The 23,007-nt window shown below is 40.5% G+C and overlaps 1 protein-coding gene and 1 pseudogene across 3 annotated transcripts in view; both read right to left on the bottom strand.

The window, feature by feature from the left end:
* Window positions 1–23,007, bottom strand: part of SH3RF3 (SH3 domain containing ring finger 3) — a 410,835-nt gene that overhangs the window by 213,687 nt on the left and 174,141 nt on the right. The gene's annotated exons all lie outside the window — the stretch shown is intronic.
* On the bottom strand, window positions 767–2,381 carry LOC114498033 (annotated as a pseudogene).

The raw sequence follows: 23,007 nt of genomic DNA, 5'->3' as shown, positions 1-23,007 counted from the left end.
CAGTGTCCTATTGTTTTCTGAGTACAGATCTTTTACCTTCATGGCTAAAATTTATTCCTAGGTACCCTATTTTTTGTTGTTGCAATAGCAAATGGGATTTTTTTTTTTTTTTTTTTTTTTAGTTTTCTTCCTCTCTCTCTTTTTTTCTTGAGGGACTGGTTCTTTATTTTAAAAAGAGATTTGTCAATTTTCGTATCAAAATAATTGCACTATTAGTTTCTTTTTTGCTGAATCGGCTCCCAAAGAGACCATACCAAAGGAGAGTACATTTTAAGCAAGTAAGCTGCAGGATGTGAACCTAACAGACCTCACAGAAACCTCACCAATAAGGGAGTACTGGGTAAGGAAAGAAACTTAAAGATCAGCACACTGCCAGCACAGACTGTGGAAGGTTTTCACAGCCAGATGGGGTGGCTAGTGTGCCCCAATCCCAAAGAAGCAAAGTTTCAAAATAATATAAAATTTAAAGACAGTTTTGTACATAAACTATTCAAGATTTCTGCAGCACAAACTGATACAAAGCACAATGAGATGGCATTTTTAATCATAGCAGCTTCAGACCCAGAAAAGGGTGATGAGATGATTCCATATGGCTAAATCAGTGGCAAAAACATAATTTTCTTTCTTTCAAGGAGGCAAATAATTGGTCACTTCAACCTATGGGGCACATGATCAATTTTGTGAAACACTGAGAAGGGGGCACAGATGAGACAAGGATTTGGTCTCAGAGAGGTATCATCATTTACTTTGGTCACTTCTGATCTAAAAAAAAATTATCCCACAATACTTTAAAGCTGAAACCTGAACATCATTTTTTTTTCTCTTTGGCTAACTCCTCCTGGAATCACCTGTCTGGTTTGACTGGTACCCTGCACAAAGCAATGACTCCCCATAGTGGAGTCTTTCTCTGGGCTCTGTTTGGCTCTCAATAAGGTAGCCCCATACGTCTTTCCCTTCCCTATGCACAAGGCAGTATGGATTAAGCTGAAAAATTACCTTCCAAAAGTGAGAAAGGGATTGAATTGATGCTTGAGAACTGTGGAATTATTTAGAATATTTTACAAATGGTTGCTACAACAACAACAACAACAAAAAAGGTAATTATAAAACATGCACATCACAACATACTTTTAAAGACACTGCATTGTGCTCACATTCCCTTAAATATTGTCCCCAGAGGTACTTAGTCTCTAGCCCAACCAGAATCTTTGGGAGAGGCAGATACAGTTTGATTAAAAAGACATTGGGTAGGGGTGGGGAGAAGTGAAAGGAGAAAGCAGCCTTCCAGTTAAAGATCAATCCTCAATTTAAAGGTCAACTTCTGGCTTGCTGGCCTCAGGTGGAGTCAGGGTTAGAGGAGCAGGGTCAGATGGAGGAGCAGCAGCAGGGCAGGAATGAGGTGCTCTACATCTCATCCAGGTCAAGCAGAGTCTGGTCCAGCATCTTTTGTGTACAAAGGTATTTCTCTTCGGTGCATTTCAGTTTATCTTCCAAGTCATCGATTGTCTTTTCCATCTTGACTACCGATCTCTCAGCTAACTCAGCACAATGTCTCTGCCTCCTTGAGTTTATCATCATTAAGAAACTTTATCTCTTCCTCATATTTGTCTTCTTTTTGAGAGTACTTTTCATCAGCAGCACTCAGGCACTTCAGGGTTTGGTCCATCCATCTGATCTGTTCATCCATCTCTCAGGAACGGGACTCTGCCAGCTCAGCTTGTTATTCTGTGCATTCCAAATCTCCCTCAACAATCACCAACTGACCAGCCACATCTTTTTTTAAAAAAGATTTTATTTACTTTTAGAGAAAGAGGAAGGGAGGGAGAAAGAGAGGGAGAGAAATGATCAACATGTGGCTGCCTGTCTTGTGCATACCCTACTGGGGACCTGACCTGCAACCTAGGCATGTGCCCTGACTGGGAATCAAACCAGTGGCCCTTTGGTTCACAGGGCAGTGCTCAATCCACTGAGCAACACCAGCCAGGGCACTTGCTACCTCTTTATACTTCCTATCTGCTTCTTCTGCAATGAGCTTAGCTTTTTTTTAGCTTGATTTCCTGGAGTTCCAGCTTTCCTTCATCTTTTAAAGCTCAGTTTTCAATAACCTTCATACTTCTCTTGTTTTCATCAGCAGCTTTCTCAGCTTCCTCCAGCTTTTGCAGGGCAGTGGCCAGGCACTCCTAAGCACAGTCCAGCTTCTCTTCAAACAACTGGATCCTACAGTTCAAGAAGGTCACCTCAGCCTCAGCCTGTTCCTGGGCCCACCTTTCTCCCTCCACTTCCCACTGGAAGCATTTGGTCCTCTCCTCTGCATCAGTGGCCTGTTGCTGCAGAACTTGGATCTTGCATTCCACCACTCTGATGGTGGTTATCCCAGCCATGGTGCCCGCCCAGCTCCTGTTGGGCTTCCTGCCTCTTTCTCTTGGTGCTGCAGCCACTCATCACCCTACTTCTGCCTGCCTCTTAGTTCTCTTCCTGATAGTTCATTATTGGTGTATAAAAATGCCATCAATTTCTGGGTATTGGTTTTGTATCCAGTTACTTGGCCAAATTCATTTATTAGGTCTAGTAGTTATTTTGGTGGAGTCTGTAGGGTTTTCTATGTACAATATCATGTCATCTGCATATAATGATTTTTTTACTTCCTTCTTTACAATTTGGATGTCTTTTATGTCTTCTTCTTGTCTGAGCACCATGGCTAGGGCTTCCAGACTATAATAAAAGTGGTGAAAGTGTACACCACTGCCTTGTTCCTGATCTTAAGGGGAACACTTTTAGTTTTTGTCCATCGAAAATGATGTTAGTTGTAGGGTTTTTTTTTTAAAGATTTATTTATTTTTAGAGAGAGGAAAAGGGAGAGTAAAAGAGAGGGAGAAAAACATCAATGTGTGGGTGCCTCTCACACACCCCTTACTGGGGACCTGGCCCACAGCCCAGGCACGTGCCCTGACTGGGAATCAAACCAGCAACCATTTGGTTTGCAGGCAGGCACTCAATCCACTGAGTCACACCAGCCAGGGCTAGTTGTAGGTTTTTCATATATGGCCTTCATTTTGTTGAGGTATGATACCTTTATTCCCATTTTGATGAGAGGCTTTATGATAAAGTGGTGCTGAATTTTATCAAATGATTTTTCTGCATCTATTGATATGATCATGTGGTTTTCATCTTTAATTTGTTTATGTGATGTATCATAGTTATTGACTTGCATATATTGTACCAACCTTTCATCTATGGGATAAATCCCACTTGATCATGGTGTATAATCTTTTAAATGTATTGCTAGGTCCAGAATGCTAATATTTTTTTGAACATTTTAGTATCTATATCTGTCAGGGGTATTGGCCTATAATTTTCTTTCTGCCTTGTATCTTTATCTGGTTTTGGAATTATGATAATACTGGCTAACACTATCCTCATAAAAAGATCTTGAAAGTCTTCCTCTTGAATTTTTTGGAACAGGTTCAGAAATATAGGTGTTAATTCTTCTTTGACTCACTGATAAAACTCACCTGTGAAGCCATATCATCCAGGACTTTTGTGTACTGGGAGTTTTTTGATTACTCCTTCAATTTCATCAGTTGATCAATATTGGTCTATTCAGGATTTTTGATTCTTCATGACTCACTTTTGAAAGACTGTATATTTCTAGAAATTTATCCATTTCACCCAGGTTTTCCAATATCTTGTCATATAATTATTCATAGTAATTTATTATAATTGCTTGCATTTCTGTCATATCAGTTGTTACTTCATTTCTTTCACTGCTGATTTTATTTATTTGGGTCCTCTCTTTTTTTTTTTTTTTGATAAGTCTGTTTAAAGGCTCATCAATCTTGTTTATCTTTTCAAAGAATCAGCTCCTGGTTTCATTGATCATCTGTACTGTTTTTTTAGTCTCTATGTCATTAATTGCCACTCTGATCCTGATTATTTCCTTTATTCTACTTGCTCTGGGCTTTGTTTGTTGTTTTTCTAGTCTTTTAAGGCGTAGGGTTAGACCATTGATTGAGATTTTTCTTGCCTCTTGAGGAAGGCCTGTAGTGCTATGACTTTCCCTCTCAGGACTGCTTTTTTTGTGTGCTCCATAGATTTTGGGTCCCTGTATGTTCAGTTTCAATTGTTTCCAGGTATTTATTGATCTCCTCCTAGATCTCCTTGATAGCCCATTCATTATTTAGTAACATGCTATTTAGTTTCCAAATATTTGAGTATTTTTGAGTGTTTTTATTGAGGTGGGTTTCTAATTTTATGCCACTGTGATCCAAGAAAATCCTTGACATGGTTTCAATCTTCTTGAATTTAACTTATTTTGTGACCTAACATGTGGTCTGTCTTTGAGGACAATTGATGTGCACTTGAGAAGAATGTATATTCTGCTGCTTTGGGATGAATTATTCTGTAAATATCAAATAAATCCACTTGATCTAGTGTGTCATTTGATGTCACTATTTCCTTGCTGATTTGTGGTCTGGATGATCTACCCAATCATTACAGTGGGGTGTTATAAGCCCCTATTATGACAGTATTGCAGTTGATCTCTTCCTTAATGCCCACGAAGATTTTCTTTATTTATTTAGGTCTTCCTGTATGGAACGCATATATGTTTACAAGGGTTATATCCTCTTATTGATCAATCCTTTTAGCATTATGTAGTGACCCTCTTTGTTTCTTTTTATGGACTTTGTTTTGAAGTCCATTTTGTCAGATATACGTATTGCTACTCCATTTTTTTTTTCATTTCCATTTGCATGGAGTATTTTCATCCATTCCTTTATTCTCAGCCTGTGGAAATATTTCGTTCTGATGTGAGTCTCCTGGTAGACAGCATACATATGGGTCATGTTTTCTTATCCATTCAGTGATTCTACATTTTTTGCTTGGAGCATTCACTCCATTTACATTTATGGTTATGACAGATAGGTACTTATTCACTGACATTTTAAAATTCTACCTCTCTCCCTCTTCTTCTTCTTAATGAACATCCTTTAACATTTCTTGCAGTGGTTTGATGGTAATGAACTCTTTTAGTCTTTTTTATTTTCATCTGAGAAGCTCTTTATTTGGCTTTCAATTTTAAACAACAGTATTGCTGTGTATAGCAACCCAGGTTGCATGTTCTTTTGGCCTGTAGTGTTTCTTTTGTTTGTTTGTTTTAATTCTCTTATTATTGTTAAATTACAGTTATATTTTCTTCCACCCATTCCCCCTATCCCCTCTAAACCCACCTCCCTCCCTTGCTTCCACCACCCCTGTTGGGAATGGCCCTGCCGGTTTTCAGAAGCTGTAATCCCCCCATGGCTAAGGCTGAGTGAATGACCTTTGGACCAGAAGCCACTAAGGAGACAAAGCTTATCTCCCTGGCAGGGGCACGGCTTCTGCTCCTTTTTCTTCACCCTGCCTGGTGCCCAAAGCTTGGTTGGTTAGCCAATGACGGGTAAGATTCCCCAAGTAGGGAATGACCTAAGACAAGCATGATCACAGAAAGGCCCCAGGGAAGGACTTGGGGGGCTATAGCAAAAGTGGGTGATGGACCCTCACACTTTGGCTTTGACAAAGCCTGAGTCCTCCTTCTGTCTGCAAGAAATCCTAATCTCTTGGCTGCCTACTTCCACTGCCTGACTTAAGCCTGAAACAATGACAGAGGGCGGTGCAGCCCTGTGCTGGAATGGGTGGGCTCCCTAGGGTGATCAGACCTAAGAAAGAATATGTAAAATCCTATGAAACCTTCTTTGTTTAGAATGCTCTCAATTAAATGAAAGAGTCTGAGCAGGAAGTGAATTTGTCTCTCAAAGTTTTATGGCTCTTTAGCTATCTGACCCTGACTCAAAATAGGCCCTCAGAGTTCTTTGTATGCTATCTATTGTTTTTGATCCTTACTGCCTGACAGTGATTACTGAGCTTTACCTGTATTCCTGTGCAAAATGAACCTAATAAAAGCCCACTGAGGAAAAGGCTCTTGGTCCTTCTCCTTTCAGAGATCGGCCACCTTTCCTCCCCAAGCAGATCATGTCTTGATAGACTTATTCTCATCCATGGTGGCCGGGGAAGGGGGCCTGAGGGTGAAGCCCTACCACACCTCCCCCTTGGTTTTGTCCATGTGTCCTTTATAGTAGCTCCTGAAAAACCTCCCCACTGTCCCCTCCTCACTCTCCTCTGGCTATTGTTAGATTGTTCTTAATTTCAATGACTCTGGTTATATTTTGTTTGCTTTTTTCTTTTGTTGATGATGTTCCAGTTAAAGGTGTGATCATATGATATATGTCCCTCACTGCCTGGCTTATTTCACTTAGCATAATGCTCTCCAGTTCCATCCATGCTGTTGCAAACAGCATAAGCTCCTTCTTTCTCTCTACTGTGTAGAATTCCATCAGGTAAATGTACCATAGTTTTTTGACCCATTCATTTACTGATGGGCATCTAGGTTGCTTCCAACACGTGGCTATTGTAAATTGTGCTGCTATGAACATCGGAGTGCATAGGTTCTTTTGGATTGGTGTTTCAGGGCTCTTAAGGTATAATCCCAAGAGAGAATTGCTGGGTCAAATGGCAGTTACATTTTTAGTTCTCTGAGGAAACTCCATACTGTTTTCCACAGTGGCGGCACCAGTCTGCAATCCCACCAACAATGCACTACGTTTCCCTTTTCTCCACATCCTCCCCAACACTTTTTTGTTGATTTATGTTGGCCATTCTGACTGGTGTGAGGTGGTATCTCATTGTGGTTTCAATTTGCATCTCTCTGATGGCTAGTGACGTTGAGCATCTTTTCATGTGTCTCTGGGCCCTCTCTATGTCCTCCTTGGACAAGTGTCTGTTCAAGTCTTTTGCCCATTTTTTAATATTTTTTTGTCTTCCTGGAGTGGAGTCATGTGAGTTCTTTATATATTTTGGAGATCAAGGCCTTGACCAAGGTGTCATTGGCAAATATGTTTTCCCATACAGTTCACTCTCTTTTCATTTTAATGCTGTTTTCTTTAGCTGTGCAGAAACTTTTTAATTTGGTGAGGTCCAATTTGTTTATTCTTTCCTTTATGTCCCTTGCTTTATGGATATATCTGTGAAGATGTTGCTGTGTGGAATGTCTGAGATTTTCCTGCCAATGTTTTCCTCTAGGACTTTTATGGTGTTACCACTTATATTTAAGTCTTTTATCCCACCTTGAATTTATTTTTATGTATGGTATAAGCTGGTGATCAAGTTTCATTTTTTTTTCCATGTAGCTGTCCAGATCTCCCAACACCATTTGTTGAAGAGGCTGTATCTTTGCTCCATTTTATGCAACTTCACCCTTTGTCAAATATTAAAGAGAGATATTAAATATTAAAGAGAACCCATAGAGATTTGGGTTTATTTCTGGGATCTCTGTTCTGTTCCATTGGTCCATGTGCCTGTTTTTATGCCAGTACCAGGCTATTTTGATTTCAGTGGCCTTGTAATACAGTTTGATATCAGGTATTATGATCCCTCCTGCTTTGTTCTTCTTTCTCAAAATTGTGGCAGCTACTAGGGGTCGTTTATGGTTCCATATAAATTTTTGAAATGTTGTTCTATATTTGTGAAATATGCCATTGGTACTCTAATAGGGATTGCATTGAATCTGTAAATTGCTTTGGGTAGTATAGACATTTTGATGATGTTAATTCTTCCAATCCATGAGCATGGTACATGCTTCCATTTATTTGTGTCTTCCTTAATTTCTTTCTTCAGTGTTGTATAGTTTTCTGAGTACAGGTCTTTTACCTCTTTGGTTAGGTTTATTCCTAGGTACTTTATTTTTCTTGTTGTTATATCAAATGGTTTTTTTCTTCCTGATTTCTGTTTCTGATGTTTCATTGTTGGTGTACAAAATTAACTTTGATTTCTGAGTATTGATTTTGTATCCTGCTGTTTTACCAAATTCATTTATTAGGTCAAGTAGTTTTTTGGTGGAGTTTATAGGATTTTCTATGTACACTATCATGTCATCTGTAGACAGTAACAGTTTTGTTTCCTCCTTTCCAATTTGGATGCCTTTTCTTTTTCTTGTCTGACTGCTGTGGCTAGGACTTCCAGTACTATGTTGAAAAGCAGTGGTGAAAGTGGGCATCCATGTCTTGTTCCTGATCTTAGTGGGAAAGCTCTAAGTTTTTGTCCATTGAGGATGATGTTGGTTGTAGGTCTCTCATACATGGCCTTTATTATGTTGATGAATGCTCCCTCTACTCCCACTTTGCTGAGTGTTTTTATCATAAATGGTTTCTGTACCTTATCAAATGTTTTTTTCTGCATCTATTGATATGATCATGTGATTTTTGTCTTTCGTTTTGTTTATGTGGTGTATTATGTTTATTGACTTGCAAATATTGTACCATCCTTGCATCTCTGGGATGAATCCCACTTGGTCATGGTGTATGATCTTTTTAACATATTGCTGGATACGGTTTACCAATATTTTGTTGAGGATTTTAGTGTGTATGTTCATCAGTGATATTGGCCTGAAGTGTTCTTTCTTTGTTATCTCTTTATCTGGTTTTGGGATTAGGATGACGTTGACTTTATAAAAAGAGTTTGTGAGTCTTCCATCTTTTTGAATTTTTTTTGAAATAATCTGTGGAGGATGGGGGTTAGCTCTCTCTTAAAAGCTCTGGAAAATTGTCCTGTGAAACCATGTGGTTCAGGGCTTTTGTGTGTTGGAAGCTTTTTGATTACTGTTTCAATTTCATCAGGTGTTATTGGTCTGTTCAAGCTTTCTGCTTCTTCATTATTGAGTTTTGGACGATTATATTTTTCTAGAAATTTGCCCATTTCATCTAAGTCTTCAAATTTCTTGGCATATAGTTCTTCATAGTAATTTCTTAAAATCCTTTGTGTTTCTGGCGTATCAGTTATAACCTTTCCTCTGTCATTTCTGATTGCATTTATTTGGGTCCTCTCTCTTTTTTTTCTTGATGTGCCTGCTTAAAGGCTTGTCAATTTTGTTTATCTTTTCAAAGAACTAGGTCCTGGATTCATTGATCCTTAGAATTGTGCTTTTAGTGTCTATGCCATTTAATTCTGCTCTGATCTTGGTTATTTCATTCTTTCTACTTGCTCTGGGTTGTCTTTGTTGTTGTTCCTTGAGTTCCTGTAGGTGTAGGGTTAGGTTGTTTATTTGAAATGTTTCTATCTTTTTTAGGTAGGCCTGTGAACTTCCCTCTCAGGACTGGCCTGTAGTGTTTCTATTGAGGAATCAGCTGACATCCTTATAGTAACTCACTTGTATGTAACTCTCTTGCTGCCTTCAAAATTTTCTCCTTGACCTGGCTTGTTGCCATTGAATTGTGGTATGGCTTGGTGTAGGTCTCTTTCAGTTCATCTTGACTGAGACTCTCTGTACTTCCTGGACTTGTGCCACCTTTGCCCTCATCACACTAGGGAAGTTTCCTGTCATTATTTCTTCAAACAGGTTCTCTATCCCTTGCTCACACTCATTTTCTTCTGGCACTCCTATGATGTGAATGTTGTTGCAGTTGATGTTGTCCCAAAGGTCCTTTACACTTTTCTCTTTTCTCTTTTAATTTTCATTCTCTCTTTGGGTGGATACTGTTATCTTGTCCTGAATTTGCTGATTCAGTTCTCTGCTTCATCTAACCTACTGTTAATTCCTTCAGGTGAATTCTTCATATCAGATATTGTATTCTTCATTTCTGACTGGTTGTTATTTAAGGTTTCTATGTTCTTTTTAATGACTACTGTCTCTATTTAAGTTTCAGTGAGGTCATCCTTTTTTCCCCTGAGGTCCTTGGGCATCCTTATTAACCATTATTTTAAACTCTGTATCTGGTACTTGAGTTGCTTTCATTTCACTTATTTCTTTCAAATCTTTTTGTGGGGATTTCTGTTGTTCTTTTGTTTGGACATTTTTTCTTTGTTGCCCCATTTGATCGCTGTGTGTTGGGTAGGTGTGCTATGTCTTCCAAACTGCTTTCATAGTATTATGATAAATGTGTCTTGCTGGAGTCAGTGACACAATCCTTCAGAACACCTGAACTCCATGGTCCAGAAATGTACCTACAACAGGAGCATGCCCCCTGTTGTAGTTGAGTCTTGAATGCTATTGGCTCTTTTGTGGATAGAGTTTACCCAGAAACTGTAAGGGTAAAATTCAACCTCCATGTGTGAGATGCTGTGCAGGGGTTACCCCTTCATGTACTGTTGTTCCTAGCAGGGTCTGGAACCTGCAAAAATCCCCCTTTGGGTGTACTGATTCTGTGGTTATTTGGTTCAAGCTTTAGTGTGGGCTGAAGCCCCCCACTGGTTTTGTTGGTTCTGGGTCCACTTTGAAGGGGATCAGATACAGGTCACTGTCAAATGTTGTATGTGATTGGCCCTGGGCTACTTGTCTATAACTACCACAATGTTTACTGTTTGTGTCTGTGTCTACTGGACCTGTGTGTGCCCGTGAGGGGCTAATCTATGAAAGAGAGCAAGCTTTTTCCTGTATAGTGCTGGTGGCATCTCTGTATAATATTCGAGGCTCCCTGAGGTCTGCCTCCACCTTTGAGTCATTCTGCCCCTCTGTGAGGTTACCTGGTCTTCCTCCTGAGCCTTTTGATGAGGGACTGTAGGCTGAGCCCAATACTATTGAGAAAAGGGTAGTGGTTTTCCACTTGTGAGTCTCGTAATCTATAAGCCACTCAGTGACAGGAGAGTAACCCCTGCTCAAAGCCAACCCCTTTAGTCTGTGCCAGAGACCTCAGCACTTCCTTCCTCTAGGGGGCATACTGCTGAGCCAGAATGGGTACATTCAGCTTTCCCCTTTGCAAGAGTAAGCTCAGCAGCTTTGGACTCCAGGGGATAGATCCAAAGAGACTCCCTTGGGGGTGATGCCTGACCAGCATGCAGGTGAATTCTCCTTCTCATTCCAAGACCTCAGTTGGAGACTAAGCTTTCTGTCCCATTCCCAGGAAATGACCTTCAAGGGATGAGTAGTATTTCTTATTAGTAACACTTATGAAACAATCTTAGATGCTTTACAAACATTCTAGTCCTCATTTTAAAAACCAGCAAGATAGGTGATATTAATTTTTATTTTTCAGGTCAAGGATTGTAGTTCAGAAATATTACGAAAATTGTATAGGGTTACACATTCATTCCCCATCTCTAGGGAATGCTTTTATTCTGTTATGGAATACATACTTTAAACAATGATGTTTTCAGATAATTTTTGAAGTAAACTTTCAGTGCATACTGAATCCACTTGGCTACCTACAGGAGGCAAGACATTCCAGATGGGTTTGGTTCCAGATTCCTCCCTCTTTCTTTCAAAGCCACTCTCTGAACTTTGAGCTGAGGGAGTGGCCTCAGGCCACACTCACTGGAGCTTATCTTAAAGGCTTTGTCTTTAGGTTGGATGGCAACAGCCCGAAAGTTGAGCACCTGGGCTCCTCCTGGCACTAGCTTCTCATGGTACCATTTGGTTGTAAATGGTCACAATGGTTTCATAGGGACCTCAGTCTCAACAGAAGAGCTAAAGCTAAAGGACATGCTGTCCTTACTCTTGGCATGCCTAAGGTCCCTGCCAAAGCCTGGTTAGATCCACCCTGCCTTTGAACTAATATATCCATAACAGCAACCCACAGCTGTCTGACATCAATCTGAATAATGCATGTTTCAGAGCTCTCTGGTTTGTTCCCCTTGTACAATTCTCTCTTAATCAAAAAGTGCTCAGTGATGCTCCCTCCTCACATGCAGTGTGTACAATAAACTGGTGCAAGGCTGGCATCTGTGAGTAAGGTTTCTACATCTGGGAAGTATGCAGCAGTCACACTAGGAGGAACTGGCATGGAAATACTGCAAAACATCTCGGGCTGAGCTTCAGATTTCAAAGTGACTCTTTTGCTTGTACAACTTTATAATCTTGGCATTTGTCAAATGCTTATGTTTTGCTTAATCTGAAATTAGACTAGGATTTCACTCTCATTCTCTGTATCACCACAGTGGGGTTTCAGCTTAAAAGGAGGTTGTTTGTTTGTTTTTGCATATAGAACTTGAGACCACTCATGTTTTAGTGAAATAGGGTACTCAGAATCATTACTAGCCATCTCCTCCACTTTGTAACACCTGCCTTCAGTTCAAATGCAGGTTTTACCCTGCACTGTGGCTTTGCTCAGTAAAGGTGGCAAACCTGCTCAAGGCCCCTCCATTCTTATGCCTAGTGTGATGCTACCGACCATACTCATCTTTCCTCTTGATCCAGACTCCAGTCATTTGCCTCCATTAAAAATATAAATACCAGACAGATGGGGTTGTTCCTATGTCCTAGGCAGAAATATATTTGGTGAAATGTTTCTTCTCAAAGGGCAGGCATCCCTCTTATTTTAACATGTAACTAATATTGTGCACTTGAAATCATTTAAACATGAGTCAGTTTTCTTTTCCCAGGGACAGAAAGTCACAGAAACCAAAGAGGACTGTCTGATGATCCTGTACCTTAAGAAGGAGGATTAGAATAGAGGAGTCAAAACCTAGCATAAATTTGACCAGAACTGAGTCCTTACTGCAACCTGGACCACACAACACACTTCTCTCTGACCCAGTGAGCTGGGGGTCCCCAGGGGAGAGGTGCCCTTCCTAGGACTGAGGTAGAGAGATTCCTCATTGAGGTCCAATAGATGAAGAGAGAGTAATAACTTAAACTCTCCTCCCTCTGCCCCTTCTCTCTTGGAATTAACTCTCCAGATCTTGAAGTAGAGTCATGGCAAAGAATGCTGACCATGGGTAGGAGGAAACACAGAACCATCATCAGCTCATAAAATTATATAAATAGGGTTTCAGCCTTGCCAAGAGAGTACATCCAAGTCAGAGGTGCAGCTATGATCTCATGGACCCTACAGATTAAAAACGCAAAATGAAAAACAAATCTACATAAAAGCTGCGTACAAATGTTCATAGCAGCTTTACTCATGTTTGCCACTTGGAAGCAACCAAAATGTCCTTCAGTAGGTGAATAGATAAATAAACATCCACATAATGGAATATTATCCAGCATTAAAAACAAATGAGCTGTCAAGCCAAGGAAATAGATGAAGAAAGCTTACACACATATCAGCAAATGAAAAGTGAATCTGAAAGGCTATATACTGTAGGACTGCAATTTTATGACATTCTAAAATGACAAAACTATGGAAACAGTAAAAAGATTAGAGGTTTCTAGGAACTGGGGCAGAAGGAGAAAGAGATGAATCTGCAGAACACAGATGATTTTTAAAGCAGTGAAACTGCTCTGTATGAGACTATAATGATGGGTACATGCCATTTATACCTTTGTCCAAAGCCATGGAGTGTATGTACAACACTAAAAGTGAACCTTGATGTAAACTATGGACTTTGGGTGACACGACATGTTACTGTAGGTTCATCGATTTTAAGAAATGTTCCTCTACAGTGGGAGATGTGGATAATGGGGAGGCTGTGCATGTGGGAGCAGGAGGTATAGGAGAAATTTCTCTACCTCCCAGCTTTGCTATGAACCTAAAACTGTTCTAAAAATAAAGCCTATTAAAAAAGCAGAAAGACTCTGTAAGACGAATTACAAGTTCTCCTCATGTCATAGACTGTGGTTTTAGAGGCCACCATTAGTGATGATCACAGCAACATGCCACCTGTGAATAGGAGTCCAGTAGTTAACTCTCTGGGAGGAGAAACACCAAGTATACCAAGCCCTGTCCACCAGCTGGAGGTAGAGTTAGCTACCACGGTGTGTCAGTTTCCCCAGTGCCCGCATCAATACAACATCCAGAAAGGGAGGTGTGATCTTCATTCCCTCCCACCATCATCCTTCCCTTGTCCTCCCAGTGACTCTGAGAGCTGGACTTGGAGGTGGGCAGATTTGTTGCATGAAATGAAACCAAGGACCAGGACATCAGTGCAACCTTTTCCACACTCTGAGTTCAACAAAACCAGCTCAGAACACCTCCTAGAGCCCCATCTTGCCCCCTCTCTCATTTGAAAGCTTCATTTTTATGTACTTTAGAACTGCATGCTAGAAAAGTATTTTTTAATTACATCAACTTCCTAAATGTTAGAAATTTTTGCAAATTAGGTGACAATCTCTGATACATTCACACAAAATCTCACACAGACTGAAAAACGCATTTCAAAAGGCTCCCCATTTTCGAGTACAACAGAGGGGCAGAGACCTGCTCTGATAGTGGGTGAGGCAATGTTCTGGTAGCTGGTACTTCCATCAAGTCCTGGCAACTCAAAGTGACTGAAGGACCTTCTGAGATGGCAGTGCTACACTCGGCCCTTCCACACCAACAGAGGCTTGTCTGGGCCAAGGCAGCAAAAAGCACTTACTTCTCTACCTCCCTAAATGTCACAAGAGCCAGACACAAGGACAATGAAAGATAGGGAGATAGGTTCTGGATGGGAAAGCCTTGGCTACAGTGGGAGGTGCCTGCCTTCAGCAGCAGTTAGGTAAACCCATGCAGACCCTTACTTAACACATATATCCTCACACATTATAGCTTTTGACATCCATGAGACACGCACACTCACAGTTCCCTCTGCTTACACCAAACACTGACCACTGCTCTGCACATTTATGTTTTCATGTTGATACTTTCTAGATGCCTTTTAGTAAAAGTAAGTGTATTCTACAGACAGAAGCTATTACTTTCTTCAAACTATCCTACTGAAATAGGAACAGGGGTTTATTTTGCTTTGTTTTTACTTTATTTTTTTTTACTTATTGATTTTAGAGAGGAGATGAAAGGGTGGTGGTGTCGAGAAGGGTGGGGGAGGGGGGAGAGAGAGAGAGAAATTGATTTGTCCTTCCATGTATTTATGTTGTACATTCATTGTATATGTCCTGACTAGGGATTGAACTTGCAACCTTGGCATATTGGGATGACACTCCAAACAACTGAGCCACAGGCTAGGGCTCTTTTGCTTTGTTTCTAATCACAAAGAGAATTGTAACACTCAAGGAACAAAGCAATTTACCTTGCTTAGCATTACTCAGTTAACAGCCCAACACTGGGGCAGACTGTTCCCACTGGACAATTCTGCCTTGTGATGAAGAGATGGGACCCCCTGACACTGTGAGGATTTGCTTATGACAAGGCAGACCCCAGAGAACAAAACCTTTTGCCAATAATACTGTGTACAATGAAGCCAACTGCCTTTGTCTCCACTCTTGCAAAGCAGTGTTGTCCAATGACCCTTTCTGCACTGAGGGCAACACTGCTGTTCGGTATGGCATTTACTTGCCAAGCGTGATGAGTAGCAACTGTACTGGACAGCACAGCTCTGGGATAAGTGCTGGAGCTTCTAACAGTAGGGCTTCACCCACAGTAACAGTTATATGGGCGGTGCTGTGAGTTTCCTGTAGTCACCAGGGAAGTGTTAGCTACATGCCACTTCCTGCTGACAGGCTCTAATGGGCTCATCTAACATACTTGTGGGTTGATTTGCCTTCTCACACACAGGAATTTGATGCCAGCCCAGCTACCTCTCATGTTAAAACCAAAAGGGCAAAAGAATTTACAGAGGAAGAAAGTGGCTGGTGAAGGTCATTCACTTTTTAAAAGAATCATCAAATGATGCCTTAAGAAGCAAGTTTGCCTTATACATGTAAAGAAGGACTAATTAAAAACTTTATACACAATTTCTAGAATTTTAACCTTTGAAAACAAGTGACAGACACATGAAAAATAAGAGGTAGACATTATCTATGAAGTGGCAGGAATCATAAAAATGAGTAAGTTAGCTGTTTTATTCATACAGTGGAGAAATTCAATCTTGCAGGTAAAGTCAAAGTTCTGGTCACTAGGGCTGATGCAGATACCTGGAGGGATCCTGCTCCCCACCCTCCATCTCTGCTGGCCTGGCTATGCCAAAGCATCATCACTCTCACTCTTATAAGTTCCATGAAATTTTTCCCATCAGGATATCTGTTCTTTGGAATCCTAAGCCTTTAAGATGATTGTGGATTTATCAACTTAACCATTTCAGGAAAAAAAATTCTCCTAAACTGTATTCCAAGAACTGCTTTCTTAAACAGATTGCATTTCATACATGTGATCCCATGTGGTTCTTGGACCCTGTACCTGGGCCACCCCTATCTCCTGGTCCCCTGGTTACAGAGCACAGTGCTACCACTGTCTCCTGGCATTTCACAGCCTGCTTTCAGGTAACTGCTTAGGCTTCTGCTTTCTGTCACTATAATCCACAGTGGCCCAGGTCCTCATGACTCCTATCTTCCCACAGCCTCCTCCCCTGTCCTGCTGTACCAGGGTCTTCTGGTCCTGGGGCTCTTTCTGGTCACCTTCCTCTCCTGCATCAAAACCTCTGTTTCTCTCATGTCCTTCAAAACAAAGTCCAAACACCTCAGCTTATGTGCAAGGCCATAAAGCTCTTTCCCAAATATCATCTCCACTGGTATTCTTCAGTTCTCTTTGCTCTAGCTAAAGCCCCCTCACTCTTCCCCAAAAGCATCCAGAATGCCAAGCCCCTGTCCTCTGTCCTGCCCTCTGCATACAGTGGTAGACCCTGCATCTCCACAAATAAATTCAAAGTATCTTTTAGGTCTTAGCATAAATGTCACCACCTGGAGAAGGCGTCCTTCCTTTGAACCAGGGAAATCAATTTCTGTCCAGTAAGGTCCTAAAATATGTCCTTCTCACCTGTCAATGTTAAGCTTGAGAGGCAGCCAGAACTGCCTGCAGTGAGCCTCACTGCTGGCTGGAGCCCAGGTCTTCCATTCACAGCTGTGTGGTCTTGGACTAAGTCCAATATCTTTCTGGGCTTCAGTTTCCTCTTTTGCAAAAGACTGATAATGGAAACCCTTAAGCTTGTTGTGAAAACTGCCTCATATAATAGGTGGATGGTGAAGAAGAGGATGTCTGGCACATGGCAAGCACTGACCTGGGAATTATCAGTGTTTCTCATGAAAACGCCTTAAAATCTGACACTTCAGCTGTGATTCTCATCCCAGGCAGTACAGGAGGAAAAACAGATGTCAGGCTCTGTCCTGGATATATACATTCAAGAGGGTTTGGGGTAAGGCCTAGATATCATCAAAAGGAGGGTGGGTCCAGCATCATGCCAAGGTTGAGGACACTGGCACAAACAAGTTCCCTAATCCACTCCCCAGTCCCCCTTGGCTCTTCACAGCTAGTCGATGCAAACAGAGGAGGCTGATGAACACAGGACTCAACTCCACTGTGGTGTGAGCTTGAGATGGATTCCTTGTCTTCTGTTCTTCTCAGTGCTACAAATGTACCCACACATAACACAAAGTCCTTCTTCTCCTTCCACTTTACAGTAGATAAAAGTAAAACTGAAGAGCTACTATGGAAAACAGTATGACACTTTCTCAATAAGATAAAAAACTACCTGATAACCCAGTGATTCCACTCCTAGATTATATACCCCAAAGAATTAAAAGCAGGTATTCAAGCAAATACTCATCCAGAAGTGTTCAGTGTAGCTCTAAGCTCAATAGCCCAAACACGGAAGCAGCCCAAAAGTTCAATGGGTGAATGAACAAACAAAATGTGTTGATAGAGGCTAACTAGAACTTTAAGCAAACACCGTCAGGAGGGTCTATGGGTGGAGCTAAGGTTTATGAAAGTTCTCACACTCTATGAAATCACAATAATCCTAAAGGAAAAACCCTACATTTATAGTGAAGCTCTATGGTTCTAACTTCCCCTTCCTTAACTTCCTATTCCCTTATACTATAAATACCCCTCCATCGTGGCATGCAGGCCAGACTGTGCACGAGGCTTGCAATGTCTGCATTTGCTGGGTTGCAATCCTTTCTTTTTCCTTAATAAATCCTTTTTGGTGAGGAGGCACATAGTCAATATTACTTTTCAGTTGACATTTTGGAGGTTCATTCAGGATTCCAGAGAAAAACAACCTAACTTCAGTACAAGTGAGCAACCAGGGGCAGGTGCCCCACACAGAGTTGCTTTGGCTCACTGCCTGCTATCTGACTCAGAAGCTTGGGGTGAGATTTTTCCTGGAATTGAACTTCTGCTTTTTTGTATTTTGAAGCTCTCCAGGCTTTATTCAAGAATTGTTTAGACTTTCTTATTGTTGCTGTTATTAAAAAGGACTTCCTTGTTTGTTTATCTGTTATTTGTGAGTATTTGATTTGGCATGTTGGCCTGATTTCTTTGGAAATAGGTAGTCCTTTGAGACAAAGCTGGCTTTTGCTGAAAGATCCCTCTGAAGATGGAGGTTAATTCTACTGAAATTAGCCAGTTTGGCTGAATATTAGACTGTGTAGTCTCAATGAGAGGAGTGCCACTCAGCCTGTAAATGGATTCCCAAAGGGTCAGTTATTTTCCTAGAACTGGTTGTTAGCCTTCACCCTGGCCCTCTGGGATCAGACTGTTCAAGAGTGAGGTTGACCTGTTGGTTGCTCGAGCTATTATTGTCTTGGGTTTTCACTCTAGAAAAGAAAAAAACAACTCTGAAAAATAAGATCTCAGCTATCTGAATATTTTAAGACCAGCCCTCCTCTGCCAGAGACATCAGCTGAGTACTATGGTTAAAAGCTATGGGCAGTTTTCATACTCATATTTAACTAAGTGGACAGATCTGACTAAAAGTGATTCAGAAAATCAGTGGCCATTCTAGAGAACTTTCAAGATTCTCAAACTTTTCTTAAAACCAAATTTGACAATAATAGTGCTAAAATTGGTAAAACTGAGTGGAATGCTCATTTTGAATGTTATTTTGCAGCTTCCAAATGAGACTAAGAGTCTGAAGTTGCCTCTTTGAAAAATAAAAGTTTAAAATTAACACAGTCTACTGAAAATTTAAGAGAGAATGTTCTCTCCCTGCAGTGCCACTCTGCCCTCCCCTCTCTACTCCATAGGCTCAGGATCTATCTTCAGGTCCACCACATCCTTCTATAGAGATGTTGCCTCAGTCTTCTTCTTCTTCAGCTTGCACAAGCACTTCTTCCTTGACTCCTCTGCCTCAAGTCCACTTCTGATGCTGTCTTTCCTTATACTGCTGCCTTCTTTACCTTTGGCTCACCTATGGTGCCATTGTTCCTTGAACCCTCTCCTACTATTTCTTTCCCTGAACTTATCAGTACTTCCCCACTTAAAATTAAACCTCTAAGGATCCTAACAGACCCAAGTTTCATATGTGCCCTAGACTAAAGCTCAATTACAAGCCATTGTAAAGGAATTCCCTGAGGTAACTGAGGATCCTCACAAGGCTGCTGAGGAATTTGATATTATTACTATCAGCCTGGGTTTTCTGATTAATATCAGCTAATTCATGTTATTTTGTGAAGGCCATGCTCAAAATTGGATGAGCACTCTTGGATGGGAGAGTCCTGAAATGGACTTAAAAAAGCAAACCTCCAATTTTTTGGAAGAAGCTAGAGAAGTTGCTCATAAACTATACTAAGCAATTCCTAAGCTTTCTCAAAGACTATTGATTGGAGCAAAATTCCGACTTGTTCACAAAAGTCTGACAAATCTCTTCATGACTATTATAATAGACTTCAGGACATTTTTAAGGAAAATTCTGATCTTCAGATGTTGACTCCACTCGGGTAACTTTTAAGGCTTTATTTGTTAACAGGTTGAACAGAGATATTCTCCTCCTAGTTAGAAGAACCAGGATGGAATGGGAGACAATGGCCACCTAGATTTGGTTAATTTAGCCAGTCAGCTTGCCTGTACTCTGGATGAGCCACTTAGAAGTAAGATTGTCAAGATTTTTAAATTTCAACTTCAGCAAGTGATAAGCCCTATGCCACCAAAAAACTTTAAACTTTTGCCTTTATTGAAGAGACCCAACACAGGAAAAGGGACTGCCATAAGTTTAAGTGTTTCATATGCTCACAGCCTTCTAACCAGCTTTTTCAAGGTCCCCAGTGATGGGGCTCTGAGAAACTACAGGGGCGTTTTCCAATCCAATCAACTTGAAGAAACTTCTCTCTTCATGTTGGTAAGGGAATTAATTCTATTGCTGTTGAGGCTGGTGCTACACTCTGGGTGTTCAACCCCACTGTCATAAAACAGCTCTTGCTTCAGAGTTATAACAATTCAAAGAGTGGGCATTTCAAACAAACCTCAACAGGTCCATATCTCTGAACCTATTCCTTTTTGCTTAGGCCCCTTAAACCAACACATTGTTTTCTCCTTTGTTCTTTTGCTCCTATCCACTAATTAGGTGACATTTTCTAAAGAAGTATCATGTTGGAATATGCTTTTCCTGAAAGGAGAAAATAATGTAATGGTTTGACAATAACTCTCAGAATGACCGATTAGGTGAATTAAATGGCCTTTCAACATCTTTTATTTTGCTCCATTCTTGATGGTACAGCAGGTAAATCTGAGTGCGCTGATCATTATCCCTATTGGACCAACTGCCATCTCTATGGGAAAAGTCTCCAACTGACACTGGCAGAGTCCACAGTGCACCTAATATTAAGATTTAAATCAATACTTCAAAACCTCTTCCCACAATTAATAAGTAAAGAGGCCCTTCAAGGCATAAAGCCCATAATAGTTTACGTAACTCAGGGCCTCATTACCCCTTGTACTAGTCCCTGTAATACTGCTATTCTACCTGTTGAGGAATTCAAAGGGCCAAGGGTAAAGGTTTCTCCAGGACCTCTGAGCAATAAACCACATTATTACCCCTTGACATCCTGGTGGTCCTAAGCCTCATACACTGCTAGCATCTATCCCAACTAGAAGTAAATTCCTAACAGTAATTGATTTGTGTGTTGCATTCTTTAGAATTCCAGTCAATGAAGCTAGACAGTATCTTTTGCCTTCACTGGGAAACGAAAACAGTTTACCTCAACAGTAGTGCCTCAGTGTTTCCCTGAAAGCTTTTCTTATTGCTCACAAATTCCAAAGACTGATTTAGACAACATAATTTTCCTTAAAGGTTCCACCTTATTGCAGTATGTGGATGATTTTACTTCTTCACTCTTCTTCTCAGGCCTCCTCACAGGAAGACAGCATCCACTTGGTAGAATTTTTGGCCTTACAGGAGCATAAGTTCTATAAAGAAATATTCCAATGTTTCTAAACTCAGGTTTAATATTTGAGACATCTGATATTAAAATAAGAACTACAGTAGGACCCAGATAGGTTTCACAGTGTCCTAAGTTTCCCAAAGCCCAAAACTAAGTATGAATTGCAAGGTTTTCTCAGGCTAGAAGGCTACTGACAAAACCTGTATGTATCTTACTAAACAATGACAGTCTTGAACCAATTTTATGGGAAGAACAGAATATCAGCCTTTAAAGTATTAAAGGAGAGTTGAATAAACCCACCTGCTCTTGGGCATCCTATTATCAGATTCCTATTTCCTTTTTGTGCATGAAAAGGAAGGAAATGCCCTTTGAGGTATTCACTTGAAAACTCAGACCCATAGAATACTGGAGTGAGCAACTGGACCCTGTGGCTGAGGTATAACTCCCCTTGCCTTAGAGCCATTGTGGTTACTGACCTCTTGGCTAAGGGCACAGAAGAAACTTACAGGATCCCCTCTAACCATCTTTGTGCCTCATGCAGCAGAGGCTCTCCTGAATTCTCTTCACACCCAACATCTTTCAGTTAGCTGCCTTACTTCCTATAAAATATGTATCCTAACTGCTTCCCAATAACTCTTTCACAGTATAATAACCTTAACCAAGCTACTCTTCTTTCTCATGACTGCTGACACTGAGGAATCATCTCCTGACTTCTTGTGACAATTTGCAGGAGATTCCTCTTGGTAAAGCTGATTTCTCATGGTTTACAGATGGTTCATACTTAAAAAATGAAAATGCTAAGTACTGTGCTGGTTAGGCCATTTTAACCCCTTTGAAGACACTAAGGCAAGATCTTTGTCTTTAGCTACTTCAGCACAGCAGGCCAAATCATATAGGGTGGGGGAAAAGTAGGTTTCCAGTTGTTCATATGGAAAATACAATAATTAAAATAGAAGAATAAACTCTGTGATTCACATACCCACAATTTTAAACTTACTTTTGCCCACCCTGTATGCCCTCACTTGATCTTGTATTTTAACAAAGGGTAAAACCGTCAACATTTATACTTGACTATAGATATGCCTTTGGAGTAGTTGATGATTTTGGAATGTTCCATCAATGCAGGTTTTTTTTTTTTTTTTTACCTCCAATGGAGATAAAATTCAAAATGATCCATATGTTCAGGAATTATTGAATGCTATATTTTTACCTTAAGCTTTAGCTATTATTAAGGTTCCAGGACATTCTAAGATTGAATCTCTGGAACCTAAAGGAAATTACCTGTTGACATTTCTGCTAAGAATGCTGCCCTTAAAAGGCACCAGCAGTAGTTGAAATTCTATCATGGCCCCAGAAGATGTTTCCCCAGTTGATGGCTTGTAAAAATTGGCCAGAGAAGTCCAATAATTAGCTTCAGATATACAAAAACAAGATTGCAAATCCAACAATAGCTAGTTTGATAAGAAGAGAAAACTCTGCAACCCATTCCTACTAGAATCTCTAAAATTTCCATTCCTGATTACTATATATGCATTAAACCCTTGGTTCACTGACAAAATGACAATATTCATGAATCAATATTGGTGGGGGGATATTAACAAGACTGAGAAAGATGCCTACCTTAAGTGTCCCAACTGTCCAAAGGACAACCCAAGGGAGCCTGACCACACTGACACTGGACATTTTAAATTGCATAACACCCACTTGAAGTTTTGGCAAATACGGTATCCTTGTTTCATGGATATGAGTATGTTTTAGTCATGATGTATATGTTTTCTCACTGCATTGAAGCTTTGCCTTGTAGACAAACTAATGACTCTGTAGTGAATGAGAAGATTATTCCTACCTGGGGGAATCCTCTTGAAATCTATAGTGATGGAGGAATGCATTATATTGGTCAAGTGCTACAACAGTGTGCTGCTTGGCAGCATTTTCACTTGCTTACTATCCTTAATCTTCAGGTTTAGTTGAACATACTAATGGCATTAGTAAGATTCAATTGGCAAAATTTGTAA

Source organism: Phyllostomus discolor, chromosome 5 (assembly GCF_004126475.2).
Source record: "Phyllostomus discolor isolate MPI-MPIP mPhyDis1 chromosome 5, mPhyDis1.pri.v3, whole genome shotgun sequence".
NCBI classification, from domain to species: Eukaryota; Metazoa; Chordata; class Mammalia; order Chiroptera; family Phyllostomidae; genus Phyllostomus; species Phyllostomus discolor.
The sequence above is the reverse complement of the archived record's forward strand: the minus strand, read 5'-3'. Positions and strand labels throughout refer to the sequence as shown.